Below are 20,873 nucleotides of genomic sequence, written 5' to 3'. Positions count from 1 at the left end.
CCATTCCATTCCATTCCATTCCACTCCACTCCACTCCACTCCACTCCATTCCACTCCACTCCACTCCGGTACATTCCATTCCATTCCATTCCATTCCATTCCATTCCATTCCGTGCTTCTCGGGTACATTCCGTTCCGTTCCATTCCATTCCATTCCATTCCATTCCGTTCCAGTGCACTCTACTCCACTCCACTCCACTCCACTCCACTCCGGTACATTCCATTCCATTCCATTCCATTCCATTCCATTTCCATTCCCATTCCATTTCCATTCCCGTTCCATTTCCATTCCCGTTTCTTTTCCATTCCCGTTCCATTTCCATTCCAGTTCCATTACCATTCCCGTTCCATTTCCATTCCCGATCCATTTCCATTCCCGTTCCTTTTCCATTCCCGTTCCATTTCCATTCCCGTTCCGTTACCATTCCCGTTCCATTTCCGTTCCCGTTCCATTTCCGTTCCCGTTCCATTTCCGTTCTCGTTCCGTTTCCGTTCCCGTTCCATTTCCATTCCCGTTCCATTTCCGTTCCCATGCCATTTCCATTCCCGTTCCATTTCCATTCCCTTTCCATTTCCATTTCATTCCATTCCGTTCTGCTCGGGTAAATTCCATTCCATTCAATTGCATTCCATTCCGTTCTGCTCCTGTCCATTCCATTCCATTCCATTCCGTTCCATTCCGTTCTACTCGGGTAGATTCCATTCCATTCCATTCCATTCCATTCCATTCCATTCCATTCCATTCCATTCCATTCCATTCCATTCCATTCCATTCCATTCTACTGGTGTCCATTCCATTCCATTCCATTCGATTCCATTCCATTCCATTGCATTCCATTCCATTCCATTCCATTCCGTTCCGTTCTACTCGGTTACATTCCATTCAATTCCATTCCATTCCGTTCTACTCGGGTAGATTCCATTCCATTCCATTCCATTCCTTTCCATTCCATTGCATTCCATTGCATTGCATTGCACTCAATTCCATTCCATTCCATTCCATTCCATTCCATTCCATTCCATTCCATTCCGTTCCGTTCACCTCGGTTACATTCCATTCAATTACATTCCATTCCGTTCTACTCGGTTACATTCCATTCCATTCCATTCCATTCCATTCCAATCCATTCCATTCCATTCCATTCCGTTCTACTCGGGTACATTCCATTCCATTCCATTCCATTCCATTCCATTCCATTCCATTCCATTCCATTCCATTCCGTTCTACTTTGGTACATTCCATTCCATTCCATTCCATTCCATTCCATTCCATTCCATTCCATTCCATTCCATTCCGTTCTACTCGGGTTGATTCCATTCTATTCCATTCCATTCCATTCCATTCCATTCCATTCCATTCGATTCCATTCCATTCCATTGAATTCCATTCCATTCCATTCCATTCCATGGAATTCCATTCCATTCCATTCCATTCCATTCCATTCCATTGAATTCCATTCCTTTCCATTCAATTCCATTCCATGGAATTCCATTCCGTTCCATTCCATTCCATTGAATTCCATTCCATTCCATTCCATTCCATTCCATTCCATTGAATTCCATTCCATTCCATTCCATTCCATTCCATTCCATTCCATCCCATTCCATTCCATTCCATTCCATTCCGTTCTACTCGGGTTGATTCCATTCTATTCCATTCCATTCCATTCGATCCCATTTGATTCCTTTCGATTCCATTCAATTCCATTCGATTCCATTCCATTCCACTCCATTCCATTCCATGGAATTCCATTCCATTCCATTCCATTCCATTCCATTCCATTCCATTCCATTCCATTCCATTCCATTCCATTCTACTGGTGTCCATTCCATTCCATTCCATTCCATTCCATTCCATTCCATTCCATTCCATTCCTTTCCATTCCATTGCATTCCATTGCATTCCATTCCATTCCATTCCATTCCATTCCATTCCATTCCATTACACTCCACTCCACTCCACTCCACTCCATTCCACTCCACTCCACTCCGGTACATTCCATTCCATTCCATTCCATTCCATTCCATTCCGTGCTTCTCGGGTACATTCCGTTCCGTTCCATTCCATTCCATTCCATTCCATTCCATTCCGTTCCAGTGCACTCTACTCCACTCCACTCCACTCCACTCCACTCCGGTACATTCCATTCCATTCCATTTCCATTCCCATTCCATTTCCATTCCCGTTCCATTTCCATTCCCGTTTCTTTTCCATTCCCGTTCCATTTCCATTCCAGTTCCATTACCATTCCCGTTCCATTTCCATTCCCGATCCATTTCCATTCCCGTTCCATTTCCATTCCCGTTCCATTTCCATTCCCGTTCCATTACCATTCCCGTTCCATTTCCGTTCCCGTTCCGTTTCCGTTCCCGTTCCATTTCCGTTCTCGTTCCGTTTCCGTTCCCGTTCCATTTCCGTTCTCGTTCCGTTTCCGTTCCCATTCCATTTCCATTCCCGTTCCATTTCCGTTCCCGTTCCATTTCCATTCCCGTTCCATTTCCATTCCCTTTCCATTTCCATTTCATTCCATTCCATTCTGCTCGGGTACATTCCATTCCATTCCATTCCATTCCATTCCGTTCCATTCCGTTCTACTCGGGTAGATTCCATTCCATTCCATTCCATTCCATTCCATTCCATTCCATTCCATTCCATTCCATTCCATTCAACAGGTGTCCATTCCATTCCATTCCATTCCATTCCATTCCATTCCATTCCATTCCATTGCATTCCATTCCTTTCCATTCCATTCCGTTCCGTTCTACTCGGTTACATTCCATTCAATTCCATTCCATTCCGTTCTACTCGGGTAGATTCCATTCCATTCCATTCCATTCCTTTCCATTCCATTGCATTCCATTGCATTGCATTGCACTCAATTCCATTCCATTCCATTCCATTCCATTCCATTCCATTCCATTCCATTCCATTCCGTTCCGTTCAACTCGGTTACATTCCATTCAATTACATTCCATTCCGTTCTACTCGGTTACTTTCCATTCCATTCCATTCCATTCCATTCCAATCCATTCCATTCCATTCCATTCCGTTCTACTCGTGTACATTCCATTCCATTCCATTCCATTCCATTCCATTCCATTCCATTCCATTCCATTCCATTCCATTCCATTCCGTTCTACTTTGGTACATTCCATTCCATTCCATTCCATTCCATTCTATTCCATTCCATTCCATTCCGTTCTACTCAGGTTGATTCCATTCTATTCCATTCCATTCGATTCCATTCCATTCCATTCCATTCCATTCGATTCCATTCCATTCCATTCCATTCCATTCCATTCCATTCCATTCCATTCCATTCCATTCCATTCCATGGAATTCCATTCCGTTCCATTCCATTCCATTGAATTCCATTCCATTCCATTCCATTCCATTCCATTCCATTCCATTGAATTCCATTCCATTCCATTCCATTCCATTCCATTCCATCCCATTCCATTCCATTCCATTCCATTCCGTTCTACTCGGGTTGATTCCATTCTATTCCATTCCATTCCATTCCATTCCATTCGATCCCATTTGATTCCATTCTATTCCATTCAATTCCATTCGATTCAATTCCATTCCACTCCGTTCCATTCCATTGAATTCCATTCCATTCCATTCCATTCCATTCCATTCCATTCCATTCCATGGAATTCCATTCCATTCCATTCCATTCCATTCCATAGAATTCCATTCCATTCCATTCCATTCCACTGAATTCCTTTCCATTCCATTCCATTCCGTTCCGTTCCGTTCCGTTCCGTTCCGTTGCGTTCCGTTCCGTTCCGTTGTGTTCCGTTCCGTTCTACTCGGGTTGATTCCATTCTATTCCATTCCATTCCAATCCATTCCGTTCCATTCCATTGAATTCCATTCCATTCCATTCCATTCCATTCCATTCCATTCCATGGAATTACGTTCCATTCCATTCCATTCCGTTCCGTTCCGTCCCGTTCCGTTCCGTTCCGTTCGGTTGCGTTCCGTTCCGTTCTACTCGGGTTGATTCCATTCTATTCCATTCCATTCCATTCGATTCCATTCGATTCCATTCGATTCCACTCCATTCCATTCCATAGAATTCCATTCCATTCCATTCCATTCCATTGAATTCCATTCCATTCCATTCCATTCCATAGAATTCCATTCCATTCCATTCCATTCCATAGAATTCCATTCCATTCCATTCCATTCCATTCCATTCCATTCCATTCCATTCCATTCTACTGTTGTCCATTCCATTCCATTCCATTCCATTCCATTCCATTCCATTCCATTCCTTTCCATTCCATTGCATTCCATTGCATTCCATTCCATTCCATTCCATTCCATTCCATTCCATTCCATTCCATTCCATTCCATTCCATTCTACTGATGTCCATTCCTTTCCATTCCATTCCATTCCATTCCATTCCATTGCATTCCATTCCATTCCATTCCATTCCGTTCCGTTCTACTCGGTTACATTCCATTCAATTCCATTCCATTCCGTTCTACTCGGGTAGATTCCATTCCATTCCATTCCATTCCTTTCCATTCCATTGCATTCCATTGCATTGCATTGCACTCAATTCCATTCCATTCCATTCCATTCCATTCCATTCCATTCCATTCCATTCCGTTCCGTTCACCTCGGTTACATTCCATTCAATTACATTCCATTCCGTTCTACTCGGTTACATTCCATTCCATTCCATTCCATTCCATTCCAATCCATTCCATTCCATTCCATTCCGTTCTACTCGGGTACATTCCATTCCATTCCATTCCATTCCATTCCATTGAATTCCATTCCATTCCATTCCATTCCATGGAATTCCATTCCATTCCATTCCATTCCGTTCTACTTTGGTACATTCCATTCCATTCCATTCCATTCCATTCCATGGAATTCCATTCCATTCCATTCCATTCCATGGAATTCCATTCCATTCCATTCCATTCCATTCCATTCCATTCCATTGAATTCCATTCCATTCCATTCCATTCCATTCCATTGAATTCCATTCCGTTCCATTCCATTCCATTGAATTCCATTCCATTCCATTCCATTCCATTCCATTCCATTCCATTCCATTCCATTGAATTCCATTCCATTCCATTCCATTCCATTCCATTCCATTCCATCCCATTCCATTCCATTCCATTCCATTCCGTTCTACTCGGGTTGATTCCATTCTATTCCATTCCATTCCATTCGATCCCATTTGATTCCATTCGATTCCATTCAATTCCATTCCATTCCATTCCATTCCATTCCATTGAATTCCATTCCATTCCATTCCATTCCATTCCATTCCACTCCACTCCACTCCACTCCACTCCATTCCACTCCACTCCACTCCGGTACATTCCATTCCATTCCATTCCATTCCATTCCATTCCATTCCATTCCATTCCATTCCGTGCTTCTCGGGTACATTCCGTTCCGTTCCATTCCATTCCATTCCATTACATTCCGTTCCAGTGCACTCTACTCCACTCCACTCCACTCCACTCCACTCCGTTACATTCCATTCCATTCCATTCCATTCCATTCCATTTCCATTCCCATTCCATTTCCATTCCCGTTCCATTTCCATTCCCGTTTCTTTTCCATTCCCGTTCCATTTCCATTCCAGTTCCATTACCATTCCCGTTCCATTTCCATTCCCGATCCATTTCCATTCCCGTTCCATTTCCATTCCCGTTCCATTTCCATTCCCGTTCCATTACCATTCCCGTTCCATTTCCGTTCCCGTTCCGTTTCCGTTCCCGTTCCATTTCCGTTCTCGTTCCGTTTCCGTTCCCGTTCCATTTCCATTCCCGTTCCGTTTCCGTTCCCGTTCCATTTCCATTCCCGTTCCATTTCCATTCCCTTTCCATTTCCATTTCATTCCATTCCGTTCTGCTCGGGTACATTCCATTCCATTCCATTGCATTCCATTCCGTTCTGCTCCTGTCCATTCCATTCCATTCCATTCCGTTCCATTCCGTTCTACTCGGGTAGATTCCATTCCATTCCATTCCATTCCATTCCATTCCATTCCATTCCATTCCATTCCATTCCATTCCATTCCATTCCATTCCATTCTACTAGTGTCCATTCCATTCCATTCCATTCCATTGCATTCCATTCCATTCCATTCCATTCCGTTCCGTTCTACTCGGTTACATTCCATTCAATTCCATTCCGTTCCGTTCTACTCGGGTAGATTCCATTCCATTCCATTCCATTCCTTTCCATTCCATTGCATTCCATTGCATTGCATTGCACTCAATTCCATTCCATTCCATTCCATTCCATTCCATTCCATTCCATTCCATTCCATTCCGTTCCGTTCAACTCGGTTACATTCCATTCAATTACATTCCATTCCGTTCTACTCGGTTTCATTCCATTCCATTCCATTCCATTCCATTCCAATCCATTCCATTCCATTCCATTCCGTTCTACTCGGGTACATTCCATTCCATTCCATTCCATTCCATTCCATTCCATTCCATTCCATTCCGTTCTACTTTGGTACATTCCATTCCATTCCATTCCATTCCATTCCATTACATTCCATTCCATTCCATTCCATTCCATTCCATGCCATTCCACTCCATTCCATTCCATTGCATTCCATTCCATTCCACTCCATTCCATTCCATTCCATTCCATTCCATTCCATTCCATTCCATTCAACTGGTGTCCATTCCATTCCATTCCATTCCATTCCATTCCATTCCATTCCATTCCATTCTACTGGTGTCCATTCCATTCCATTCCATTCCATTCCATTCCATTCCATTGCATTCCATTCCATTCCATTCCATTCCATTCCGTTCCGTTCTACTCGGTTACATTCCATTCAATTCCATTCCATTCCGTTCTACTCGGGTAGATTCCATTCCATTCCATTCCATTCCTTTCCATTCCATTGCATTCCATTGCATTGCATTGCACTCAATTCCATTCCATTCCATTCCATTCCATTCCATTCCATTCCATTCCATTCCGTTCCGTTCAACTCGGTTACATTCCATTCAATTACATTCCATTCCGTTCTACTCGGTTACATTCCATTCCATTCCATTCCATTCCATTCCAATCCATTCCATTCCGTTCTACTCGGGTACCTTCCGTTCCATTCCATACCATTCCATTCCATTCCACTCCATTCCTTTCCGTTCTACTTTGGTACATTCCATTCCATTCCATTCCATTCCATTCCATTCCATTACATTACATTCCATTCCATTCCGTTCTACTCAGGTTGATTCCATTCTATTCCATTCCATTCCATTCCATTCCATTCCATTCCATTCCATTCCATTCCATTCCATTCCATTACATAGAATTCCATTCCATTCCATTCCATTCCATGGAATTCCATTCCATTCCATTCCATTCCATTCCATTCCATTCCATTCCATTCCATTGAATTCCATTCCATTCCATTCCATTCCATTCCATTGAATTCCATTCCGTTCCATTCCATTCCATTGAATTCCATTCCATTCCATTCCATTCCATTCCATTCCATTCCATTCCATTGAATTCCATTCCATTCCATTCCATTCCATTCCATTCCATCCCATTCCATTCCATTCCATTCCATTCCGTTCTACTCTGGTTGATTCCATTCTATTCCATTCCATTCCATTCGATCCCATTTGATGCCATTCGATTCCATTCAATTCCATTCGATTACATTCCATTCCACTCCATTCCATTCCATTGAATTCCATTCCATTCCATTCCATTCCATTCCATTCCATTCCATGGAATTCCATTCCATTCCATTCCATTCCATTCCATTCCATAGAATTCCATTCCATTCCATTCCATTCCACTGAATTCCGTTCCATTCCATTCCATTCCGTTCCGTTCCGTTCCGTTCCGTTGCGTTCCGTTCCGTTCTACTCGGGTTGATTCCATTCTATTCCATTCCATTCCAATCCATTCCGTTCCATTCCATGGAATTCCATTCCATTCCATTCCATTCCGTTCCATTCCATTCCATTCCATTCCATTCCATGGAATTCCGTTCCATTCCATTCCATTCCGTTCCGTTCCGTCCCGTTCCGTTCCGTTCCGTTCCGTTGCGTTCCGTTCCGTTCTACTCGGGTTGATTCCATTCTATTCCATTCCATTCCATTCGATTCCATTCGATTCCATTCGATTCCACTCCATTCCATTCCATAGAATTCCATTCCATTCCATTCCATTCCATTGAATTCCATTCCATTCCATTCCATTCCATTGAATTCCATTCCATTCCATTCCATTCCATTGAATTCCATTCCACTCCATTCCATTCCATAGAATTCCATTCCATTCCATTCCATTCCATTCCATTGAATTCCATTCCATTCCATTCCATTCCATTCCATTCCATTCCATTCCATTCCATTCCATTGAATTCCATTCCATTCCATTCCATTCCATTCCATTCCATTCCATTCCATTCCATTCTACTGCTGTCCATTCCATTCCATTCCATTCCATTCCATTCCATTCCATTCCGTGCTTCTCGGGTACATTCCGTTCCGTTCCATTCCATTCCATTCCATTCCATTCCGTTCCAGTGCACTCTACTCCACTCCACTCCACTCCACTCCACTCCGGTACATTCCATTCCATTCCATTCCATTCCGTTCCATTCCATTTCCATTCCCATTCCATTTCCATTCCCGTTCCATTTCCATTCCCGTTTCTTTTCCATTCCCGTTCCATTTCCATTCCAGTTCCATTACCATTCCCGTTCCATTTCCATTCCCGATCCATTTCCATCCACGTTCCATTTCCATTCCCGTTCCATTTCCATTCCCGTTCCATTACCATTCCCGTTCCATTTCCGTTCCCGTTCCGTTTCCGTTCCCGTTCCATTTCCGTTCTCGTTCCGTTTCCGTTCCCGTTCCATTTCCATTCCCGTTCCATTTCCGTTCCCGTTCCATTTCCATTCCCGTTCCATTTCCATTCCCTTTCCATTTCCATTTCATTCCATTCCGTTCTGCTCGGGTACATTCCATTCCATTCCATTGCATTCCATTCCGTTCTGCTCCTGTCCATTCCATTCCATTCCATTCCGTTCCATTCCGTTCTACTCGGGTAGATTCCATTCCATTCCATTCCATTCCATTCCATTGAATTCCATTCCATTCCATTCCATTCCATTCCATTGAATTCCATTCCGTTCCATTCCATTCCATTGAATTCCATTCCATTCCATTCCATTCCATTCCATTCCATTCCATTGAATTCCATTCCATTCCATTCCATTCCAATCCATTCCATCCCATTCCATTCCATTCCATTCCATTCCGTTCTACTCGGGTTGATTCCATTCTATTCCATTCCATTCCATTCGATCCCATTTGATTCCATTCGATTCCATTCAATTCCATTCGATTCCATTCCATTCCACTCCATTACATTCCATGGAATTCCATTCCATTCCATTCCATTCCATTCCATTCCATTCCATTCCATGGAATTCCATTCCATTCCATTCCATTCCATTCCATTCCATAGAATTCCATTCCATTCCATTCCATTCCATTGAATTCCATTCCATTCCATTCCATTCCATTGAATTCCATTCCATTCCATTCCATTCCATTGAATTCCATTCCATTCCATTCCATTCCATTCCATTCCATTCCATTCCATTCCATTCTACTGCTGTCCATTCCATTCCATTCCATTCCATTCCATTCCATTCCATTCCATTCCATTCCATTCCGTGCTTCTCGGGTACATTCCGTTCCGTTCCATTCCATTCCATTCCATTCCATTCCGTTCCAGTGCACTCTACTCCACTCCACTCCACTCCACTCCACTCCGGTACATTCCATTCCATTCCATTCCATTCCGTTCCATTCCATTTCCATTCCCATTCCATTTCCATTCCCGTTCCATTTCCATTCCCGTTTCTTTTCCATTCCCGTTCCATTTCCATTCCAGTTCCATTACCATTCCCGTTCCATTTCCATTCCCGATCCATTTCCATCCACGTTCCATTTCCATTCCCGTTCCATTTCCATTCCCGTTCCATTACCATTCCCGTTCCATTTCCGTTCCCGTTCCGTTTCCGTTCCCGTTCCATTTCCGTTCTCGTTCCGTTTCCGTTCCCGTTCCATTTCCATTCCCGTTCCATTTCCGTTCCCGTTCCATTTCCATTCCCGTTCCATTTCCATTCCCTTTCCATTTCCATTTCATTCCATTCCGTTCTGCTCGGGTACATTCCATTCCATTCCATTGCATTCCATTCCGTTCTGCTCCTGTCCATTCCATTCCATTCCATTCCGTTCCATTCCGTTCTACTCGGGTAGATTCCATTCCATTCCATTCCATTCCATTCCATTGAATTCCATTCCATTCCATTCCATTCCATTCCATTCCATTCCATTGAATTCCATTCCGTTCCATTCCATTCCATTGAATTCCATTCCATTCCATTCCATTCCATTCCATTCCATTCCATTGAATTCCATTCCATTCCATTCCATTCCATTCCATTCCATCCCATTCCATTCCATTCCATTCCATTCCGTTCTACTCGGGTTGATTCCATTCTATTCCATTCCATTCCATTCGATCCCATTTGATTCCATTCGATTCCATTCAATTCCATTCGATTCCATTCAATTCCATTCGATTCCATTCCATTCCACTCCATTCCATTCCATTGAATTCCATTCCATTCCATTCCATTCCATTCCATTCCATTCCATTCCATGGAATTCCATTCCATTCCATTCCATTCCATTCCATTCCATAGAATTCCATTCCATTCCATTCCATTCCACTGAATTCCGTTCCATTCCATTCCATTCCGTTCCGTTCCGTTCCGTTCCGTTCCGTTGCGTTCCGTTCCGTTCTACTCGGGTTGATTCCATTCTATTCCATTCCATTCCAATCCATTCCGTTCCATTCCATTGAATTCCATTCCATTCCATTCCATTCCATTCCATTCCATTCCATTCCATTCCTTTCCATTCCATGGAATTCCGTTCCATTCCATTCCATTCCGTTCCGTTCCGTCCCGTTCAGTTCCGTTCCGTTCCGTTGCGTTCCGTTCCGTTCTACTCGGGTTGATTCCATTCTATTCCATTCCATTCCATTCGATTCCATTCGATTCCATTCGATTCCACTCCATTCCATTCCATAGAATTCCATTCCATTCCATTCCATTCCATTGAATTCCATTCCATTGCATTCCATTCCATTGAATTCCATTCCATTCCATTCCATTCCATTGAATTCCATTCCATTCCATTCCATTCCATTCCATTCCATTCCATTCTACTGCTGTCCATTCCATTCCATTCCATTCCATTCCATTCCATTCCTTTCCATTCCATTGCATTCCATTGCATTCCATTCCATTCCATTCCATTCCATTCCATTCCACTCCACTCCACTCCACTCCACTCCATTCCACTCCACTCCACTCCGGTACATTCCATTCCATTCCATTCCATTCCATTCCATTCCATTCCGTGCTTCTCGGGTACATTCCGTTCCGTTCCATTCCATTCCATTCCATTCCATTCCGTTCCAGTGCACTCTACTCCACTCCACTCCACTCCACTCCACTCCGGTACATTCCATTCCTTTCCATTCCATTCCATTCCATTCCATTTCCATTCCCATTCCATTTCCATTCCCGTTCCATTTCCATTCCCGTTTCTTTTCCATTCCCGTTCCATTTCCATTCCAGTTCCATTACCATTCCCGTTCCATTTCCATTCCCGATCCATTTCCATTCCCGTTCCTTTTCCATTCCCGTTCCATTTCCATTCCCGTTCCGTTACCATTCCCGTTCCATTTCCGTTCCCGTTCCGTTTCCGTTCCCGTTCCATTTCCGTTCTCGTTCCGTTTCCGTTCCCGTTCCATTTCCATTCCCGTTCCATTTCCGTTCCCGTTCCATTTCCATTCCCGTTCCATTTCCATTCCCTTTCCATTTCCATTTCATTCCATTCCGTTCTGCTCGGGTACATTCCATTCCATTCCATTGCATTCCATTCCGTTCTGCTCCTGTCCATTCCATTCCATTCCATTCCGTTCCATTCCGTTCTACTCGGGTAGATTCCATTCCATTCCATTCCATTCCATTCCATTCCATTCCATTCCAATCCATTCCATTCCATTCCATTCTACTGGTGTCCATTCCATTCCATTCCATTCCATTCCATTCCATTCCATTCCATTCCATTGCATTCCATTCCATTCCATTCCATTCCGTTCCGTTCTACTCGGTTACATTCCATTCAATTCCATTCCATTCCGTTCTACTCGGGTAGATTCCATTCCATTCCATTCCATTCCTTTCCATTCCATTGCATTCCATTGCATTGCATTGCACTCAATTCCATTCCATTCCATTCCATTCCATTCCATTCCATTCCATTCCATTCCGTTCCGTTCAACTCGGTTACATTCCATTCAATTACATTCCATTCCGTTCTACTCGGTTACATTCCATTCCATTCCATTCCATTCCATTCCATTCCAATCCATTCCATTCCATTCCATTCCGTTCTACTCGGGTACATTCCATTCCATTCCATTCCATTCCATTCCATTCCATTCCATTCCGTTCTACTTTGGTACATTCCATTCCATTCCATTCCATTCCATTCCATTCCATTCCATTCCATTCCATTCCATTCCATTCCATTCTATTCCGTTCTACTCGGGTTGATTCCATTCTATTCCATTCCATTCCATTCCATTCCATTCCATTCCATTCGATTCCATTCCATTCCATTCCATTGAATTCCATTCCATTCCATTCCATTCCATGGAATTCCATTCCATTCCATTCCATGGAATTCCATTCCATTCCATTCCATTCCATTCCATTCCATTCCATTCCATTCCATTCCATTCCATTCCATTCCATTCCATTCCATTCCATTCCATTCCATTGAAATCCGTTCCATTCCATTCCATTCCATGGAATTCCGTTCCATTCCATTCCATTCCGTTCCGTTCCGTCCCGTTCCGTTCCGTTCCGTTCCGTTGCGTTCCGCTCCGTTCTACTCGGGTTGATTCCATTCTATTCCTTTCCATTCCATTCGATTCCATTCGATTCCATTCGATTCCACTCCATTCCATTCCATAGAATTCCATTCCATTCCATTCCATTCCATTGAATTCCATTCCATTCCATTCCATTCCATTGAATTCCATTCCATTCCATTCCATTCCATTGAATTCCATTCCATTCCATTCCATTCCATTGAATTCCATTCCATTCCATTCCATTCCATTCCATTCCATTCCATTCCATTCCATTCCATTCCATTCCATTCTACTGTTGTCCATTCCATTCCATTCCATTCCATTCCATTCCATTCCATTCCATTCCTTTCCATTCCTTTGCATTCCATTGCATTCCATTCCATTCCATTCCATTCCATTCCATTCCATTCCATTCCACTCCACACCACTCCACTCCACTCCATTCCACTCCGCTCCACTCCGGTACATTCCATTCCATTCCATTCCATTCCATTCCATTCCATTCCATTCCGTGCTTCTCAGGTACATTCCGTTCCGTTCCATTCCATTCCATTCCATTCCATTCCGTTCCAGTGCACTCTACTCCACTCCACTCCACTCCACTCCGGTACATTCCATTCCATTCCATTCCATTCCATTCCATTCCATTCCATTTCCATTCCCATTCCATTTCCATTCCCGTTCCATTTCCATTCCCGTTTCTTTTCCATTCCCGTTCCATTTCCATTCCCGTTCCATTACCATTCCCGTTCCATTTCCATTCCCGATCCATTTCCATTCCCGTTCCTTTTCCATTCCCGTTCCATTTCCATTCCTGTTCTGTTACCATTCCCGTTCCATTTCCGTTCCCGTTCCGTTTCCGTTCCCGTTCCATTTCCGTTCTCGTTCCGTTTCCGTTCCCGTTCCATTTCCATTCCCGTTCCATTTCCGTTCCCGTTCCATTTCCATTCCCGTTCCATTTCCATTCCCTTTCCATTTCCATTTCATTCCATTCCGTTCTGCTCGGGTACATTCCATTCCATTCCATTGCATTCCATTCCGTTCTGCTCCTGTCCATTCCATTCCATTCCATTCCGTTCCATTCCGTTCTACTCGGGTAGATTCCATTCCATTCCATTCCATTCCATTCCATTCCATTCCATTCCATTCCCTTCCATTCCATTCTACTGGTGTCCATTCCATTCCATTCCATTCCATTCCATTCCATTCCATTCCATTGCATTCCATTCCATTCCATTCCATTCCATTCCGTTCCGTTCTACTCGGTTACATTCCATTCAATTCCATTCCATTCCGTTCTACTCGGGTAGATTCCATTCCATTCCATTCCATTCCTTTCCATTCCATTGCATTCCATTGCATTGCATTGCACTCAATTCCATTCCATTCCATTCCATTCCATTCCATTCCATTCCATTCCATTCCATTCCATTCCGTTCCGTTCAACCCGGTTACATTCCATTCAATTACATTCCATTCCGTTCTACTCGGTTACATTCCATTCCATTCCATTCCATTCCATTCCAATCCATTCCATTCCATTCCATTCCGTTCTACTCGGGTACATTGCATTCCATTCCATTCCATTCCATTCCATTCCATTCCATTCCGTTCTACTTTGGTACATTCCATTCCATTCCATTCCATTCCATTCCATTCCATTACATTCCATTCCATTCCATTCCGTTCTACTCGGGTTGATTCCATTCTATTCCATTCCATTCCATTCCATTCCATTCCATTCCATTCCATTCCATTCCATTCCATTCCATTGAATTCCATTCCATTCCATTCCATTCCATTCCATTCCATTCCATTCCATTCCATTGAATTCCATTCCATTCCATTGAATTCCATTCCATTCCATTCCATTCCATTGAATTCCGTTCCATTCCATTCCATTCCATTCCATTCCATTCCATTGAATTCCATTCCATTCCATTCCATAGAATTCCGTTCCATTCCATTCCATTCCATTCCATTCCATTCCATTCCATTCCATTCCATTGAATTCCATTCCATTCCTTTCCATTCCTTTCCATTGAATTCCATTCTGTTCCATTCCATTCCTTTGAATTCCGTTCCATTCCATTCCATTCCATTCCTTTCCGTTCCGTTCCGTTCCGTTCCGTTCCGTTGCGTTCCGCTCCGTTCTACTCGGGTTGATTCCATTCTATTTCATTCCATTCCATTCGATCCCATTCGATTCCATTCGATTCCATTCGATTCCATTCGATTCCACTCCATTCCATTCCATAGAATTCCATTCCATTCCATTCCATTTGAATTCCATTCCATTCCATTCCATTCCATTCTATTCCATTCCATCCCATTCCATTCCATTCCATTCCATTCTACTCGGGTTGATTGCATTCTATTCCATTCCATTCCATTCGATTCCATTCGATTCCATTCGATTCCATTCGATTCCATTCGATTCCATTCCATTCCATTCCATTCCATTCCATTCCATTCCATTCCATTCCATTGAATTCCATTCCATTCCATTCCATTCCATTCCATTGAATTCCATTCCATTCCATTCCATTCCATTCCATTCCATTGAATTCCATTCCATTCCATAGAATTCCATTCCATTCCATACCATTCCATTGAATTCCGTTCCTTTCCATTCCATTCCATTCCGTTCCGTTCCGTTCCGTTCCGTTGCGTTCCGTTCCGTTCAACTAGGGTTGATTCCATTCTATTCAATTCCATTCCATTCCATTCTACACGGGTTGATCATTCCATTCCGTTCCGTTCCGTTCCGTTCCGTTCCGTTCCGTACCGTTCTACTCGGGTTGATTCCATTCTATTCCATTCCATTCCATTCGATTCCATTCGACTCCATTCCATTCCATTCCATTCCATTCCATTCCATTCCATTCCATTGCATTCCATTCCACTCCATTCCATTCCATTCCATTCCATTCCATTACATTCCATTCCGTTCCGTTCCGTTCCGTTCCGTTCCGTTGCGTTCCGTTCCGTTCTACTCGGGTTGATTCCATTCTATTCCATTCCATTCCATTTGACTCAATTCGATTCCATTCCATTCCATTGCATTGAATTCCGTTCCATTCCATTCCATTCCATTCCATTCCATTCCACTCCATTGAATTCCATTCCATTCCATTCCATTCCATTCCATTCCATTCCATTCCATTCCACTCCATTCCATTCCACTCCACTGCACTCCACTCCACTCCACTCCACTCCATTCCACTCCCTTCCATTCCATTAAATTGAATTCCATTCCATTCCATTCCATTCCATTCCATTGAATTCCATTCCATTCCATTCCATTCCATTCCATTCCATTCCATTCCATTCCATTCCATTCCATTCCATTCCATTCTACTGCTGTCCATTCCATTCCATTCCATTCCATTCCATTCCATTCCATTCCTTTCCATTCCATTGCATTCCATTGCATTCCATTCCATTCCATTCCATTCCATTCCATTCCACTCCACTCCACTCCACTCCACTCCATTCCACTCCACTCCACTCCGGTACATTCCATTCCATTCCATTCCATTCCATTCCATTCCATTCCGTGCTTCTCGGGTACATTCCGTTCCGTTCCATTCCATTCCATTCCATTCCATTCCGTTCCAGTGCACTCTACTCCACTCCACTCCACTCCACTCCACTCCGGTACATTCCATTCCATTCCATTCCATTCCGTTCCATTCCATTTCCATTCCCATTCCATTTCCATTCCCGTTCCATTTCCATTCCCGTTTCTTTTCCATTCCCGTTCCATTTCCATTCCAGTTCCATTACCATTCCCGTTCCATTTCCATTCCCGATCCATTTCCATCCACGTTCCATTTCCATTCCCGTTCCATTTCCATTCCCGTTCCATTACCATTCCCGTTCCATTTCCGTTCCCGTTCCTTTTCCGTTCCCGTTCCATTTCCGTTCTCGTTCCGTTTCCGTTCCCGTTCCATTTCCATTCCCGTTCCATTTCCGTTCCCGTTCCATTTCCATTCCCGTTCCATTTCCATTCCCTTTCCATTTCCATTTCATTCCATTCCGTTCTGCTCGGGTACATTCCATTCCATTCCATTGCATTCCATTCCGTTCTGCTCCTGTCCATTCCATTCCATTCCATTCCGTTCCATTCCGTTCTACTCGGGTAGATTCCATTCCATTCCATTCCATTCCATTCCATTGAATTCCATTCCATTCCATTCCATTCCATTCCATTGAATTCCATTCCGTTCCATTCCATTCCATTGAATTCCATTCCATTCCATTCCATTCCATTCCATTCCATTCCATTGAATTCCATTCCATTCCATTCCATTCCATTCCATCCCATTCCATTCCATTCCATTCCATTCCGTTCTACTCGGGTTGATTCCATTCTATTCCATTCCATTCCATTCGATCCCATTTGATTCCTTTCGATTCCATTCAATTCCATTCGATTCCATTCAATTCCATTCGATTCCATTCCATTCCACTCCATTCCATTCCATTGAATTCCATTCCATTCCATTCCATTCCATTCCATTCCATTCCATGGAATTCCATTCCATTCCATTCCATTCCATTCCATTCCATAGAATTCCATTCCATTCCATTCCATTCCACTGAATTCCGTTCCATTCCATTCCATTCCGTTCCGTTCCGTTCCGTTCCGTTCCGTTGCGTTCCGTTCCGTTCTACTCGGGTTGATTCCATTCTATTCCATTCCATTCCAATCCATTCCGTTCCATTCCATTGAATTCCATTCCATTCCATTCCATTCCATTCCATTCCATTCCATTCCATTCCTTTCCATTCCATGGAATTCCGTTCCATTCCATTCCATTCCGTTCCGTTCCGTCCCGTTCAGTTCCGTTCCGTTCCGTTGCGTTCCGTTCCGTTCTACTCGGGTTGATTCCATTCTACTCCATTCCATTCCATTCGATTCCATTCGATTCCATTCGATTCCACTCCATTCCATTCCATAGAATTCCATTCCATTCCATTCCATTCCATTGAATTCCATTCCATTCCATTCCATTCCATTGAATTCCATTCCATTCCATTCCATTCCATTGAATTCCATTCCATTCCATTCCATTCCATTCCATTCCATTCCATTCCATTCCATTCCATTCCATTCCATTCCATTCCATTCTACTGCTGTCCATTCCATTCCATTCCATTCCATTCCATTCCATTCCATTCCATTCCTTTCCATTCCATTGCATTCCATTGCATTCCATTCCATTCCATTCCATTCCACTCCACTCCACTCCACTCCACTCCACTCCATTCCACTCCACTCCACTCCGGTACATTCCATTCCATTCCATTCCATTCCATTCCATTCCATTCCGTGCTTCTCGGGTACATTCCGTTCCGTTCCATTCCATTCCATTCCGTTCCAGTGCACTCTACTCCACTCCACTCCACTCCACTCCACTCCGGTACATTCCATTCCTTTCCATTCCATTCCATTCCATTCCATTTCCATTCCCATTCCATTTCCATTCCCGTTCCATTTCCATTCCCGTTTCTTTTCCATTCCCGTTCCATTTCCATTCCAGTTCCATTACCATTCCCGTTCCATTTCCATTCCCGATCCATTTCCATTCCCGTTCCTTTTCCATTCCCGTTCCATTTCCATTCCCGTTCCGTTACCATTCCCGTTCCATTTCCGTTCCCGTTCCGTTTCCGTTCCCGTTCCATTTCCGTTCTCGTTCCTTTTCCGTTCCCGTTCCATTTCCATTCCCGTTCCATTTCCGTTCCCGTTCCATTTCCATTCCCGTTCCATTTCCATTCCCTTTCCATTTCCATTTCATTCCATTCCGTTCTGCTCGGGTACATTCCATTCCATTCCATTGCATTCCATTCCGTTCTGCTCCTGTCCATTCCATTCCATTCCATTCCGTTCCATTCCGTTCTACTCGGGTAGATTCCATTCCATTCCATTCCATTCCATTCCATTCCATTCCATTCCATTCCATTCCATTCTACTGGTGTCCATTCCATTCCATTCCATTCCATTCCATTCCATTCCATTGCATTCCATTCCATTCCATTCCATTCCATTCCATTCCATTCTACTGGTGTCCATTCCATTCCATTCCATTCCATTCCATTCCATTCCATTGCATTCCATTCCATTCCATTCCATTCCGTTCCGTTCTACTCGGTTACATTCCATTCAATTCCATTCCATTCCGTTCTACTCGGGTAGATTCCATTCCATTCCATTCCATTCCTTTCCATTCCATTGCATTCCATTGCATTGCATTGCACTCAATTCCATTCCATTCCATTCCATTCCATTCCATTCCATTCCATTCCATTCTGTTCCGTTCAACTCGGTTACATTCCATTCAATTACATTCCATTCCGTTCTACTCGGTTACATTCCATTCCATTCCATTCCATTCCATTCCAATCCATTCCATTCCATTCCATTCCGTTCTACTCGGGTACATTCCATTCCATTCCATTCCATTCCATTCCATTCCATTCCATTCCATTCCATTCCATTCCGTTCTACTTTGGTACATTCCATTCCATTCCATTCCATTCCATTCCATTCCATTCCATTCCATTCCATTCCATTCCATTCCGTTCTACTCGGGTTGATTCCATTCTATTCCATTCCATTCCATTCCATTCCATTCCATTCCATTCCATTCCATTCCATTCGATTCCATTCCATTCCATTCCATTGAATTCCATTCCATTCCATTCCATTCCATGGAATTCCATTCCATTCCATTCCATTCCATGGAATTCCATTCCATTCCATTCCATGGAATTCCATTCCATTCCATTCCATTCCATTCCATTCCATTCCATTCCATTCCATTGAATTCCATTCCATTCCATTCCATTCCATTCCATTCCATTCCATTCCATTCCATTCCATTCCATTCCATTCCATTCCATTCCATTGAAATCCGTTCCATTCCGTTCCATTCCATGGAATTCCGTTCCATTCCATTCCATTCCGTTCCGTTCCATCCCGTTCCGTTCCGTTCCGTTCCGTTGCGTTCCGCTCCGTTCTACTCGGGTTGATTCCATTCTATTCCTTTCCATTCCATTCGATTCCATTCGATTCCATTCGATTCCACTCCATTCCATTCCATAGAATTCCATTCCATTCCATTCCATTCCATTGAATTCCATTCCATTCCATTCCATTCCATTGAATTCCATTCCATTCCATTCCATTCCATTGAATTCCATTCCATTCCATTCCATTCCATTGAATTCCATTCCATTCCATTCCATTCCATTCCATTCCATTCCATTCCATTCCATTCCATTCCATTCTACTGTTGTCCATTCCATTCCATTCCATTCCATTCCATTCCATTCCATTCCATTCCTTTCCATTCCTTTGCATTCCATTGCATTCCATTCCATTCCATTCCATTCCATTCCATTCCATTCCATTCCATTCCACTCCACACCACTCCACTCCACTCCATTCCACTCCGCTCCACTCCGGTACATTCCATTCCATTGCATTCCATTCCATTCCATTCCATTCCGTGCTTCTCAGGTACATTCCGTTCCGTTCCATTCCATTCCATTCCATTCCATTCCGTTCCAGTGCACTCTACTCCACTCCACTCCACTCCACTCCGGTACATTCCATTCCATTCCATTCCATTCCATTCCATTCCATTCCATTTCCATTCCCATTCCATTTCCATTCCCGTTCCATTTCCATTCCCGTTTCTTTTCCATTCCCGTTCCATTTCCATTCCCGTTCCATTACCATTCCCGTTCCATTTCCATTCCCGATCCATTTCCATTCCCGTTCCTTTTCCATTCCCGTTCCATTTCCATTCCTGTTCTGTTACCATTCCCGTTCCATTTCCGTTCCCGTTCCGTTTCCGT

This window comes from Gorilla gorilla, chromosome 14, assembly GCF_029281585.2.
Source record: "Gorilla gorilla gorilla isolate KB3781 chromosome 14, NHGRI_mGorGor1-v2.1_pri, whole genome shotgun sequence".
In the NCBI taxonomy this organism is placed as follows: domain Eukaryota; kingdom Metazoa; phylum Chordata; class Mammalia; order Primates; family Hominidae; genus Gorilla; species Gorilla gorilla.
Note: the sequence above shows the minus strand (reverse complement) of the source record.